Below are 874 nucleotides of genomic sequence, written 5' to 3'. Positions count from 1 at the left end.
CGTCCTTGAAGATTGTGAGTGTTTATCCTTCTGTATCACTATTATCGCAGGAAGATCTTCGCTAATTGCCAGTACTGATCTGATCAGTTAATTAAGAAAAGGCTTACATGTTGTAGACGCACAACTTTCAGCTCTGTGAGGTGTAGTATTATAATCAGAAATATTGGGAACAGTACGGCTAAGATGATCAGTTAGATTTGCTTTTTTATTTTAGGTCTGCAAAACAGCTAACATACACTCAGCCGGTGTAGTCCAAGTGCCCGTCTCAATCTTGGATAAATGAGGAGGACTGCCCCGTGAAGGGAAATCTGTGCCAAATCAAGCATTTGGCTCATCAATAAGATTTTCATATGAATTCTGTTGAGGCCAACAATAACAAGCTCCAGTGGAAGAAGACAACTATATGCAGATGGTTGGTGTGACAGAAGAGGACACAAGGGTTTGGGTGAGATGGAGGCAGATGAGCCACTGAGAAGAAGAGTGTGGAGTTTCCCTCGCGTCCATGTGAGCTCTCTGTGGCTATTTCCCACCAGACACGTACACTGGTTAATTGGTGACTCTAAGGCTACGTTCACACTGCAGGTCTTAATGCTCAATTCCGATTTTTTGATCAAATCCGATTTTTTTGTCTGCTTGTTCACACTACAAATAAAATGCGACAGCAAACGCGCTCTAGTGTGAACGCTCAAAGCGGCCCGCATGCGCAAAAGAAGACGTCACACACAACGAGCTCTGTTTAGACCCAGAGCAAACAATATTGTTTGACTGATGACCGTTAATATAAAAACTTCCGACTTTACGTTTCCCAATTTTTGCTTTAAGTTATTTTGTTATTTACATAATAATGTAGATAACCTAATAATTATCCTTATTG

This window comes from Haplochromis burtoni, unplaced genomic scaffold, assembly GCF_018398535.1.
Source record: "Haplochromis burtoni strain Fernald_Lab_line unplaced genomic scaffold, NCSU_Asbu1 Contig_1, whole genome shotgun sequence".
Lineage (NCBI taxonomy): Eukaryota > Metazoa > Chordata > Actinopteri > Cichliformes > Cichlidae > Haplochromis > Haplochromis burtoni.
Note: the sequence above shows the minus strand (reverse complement) of the source record.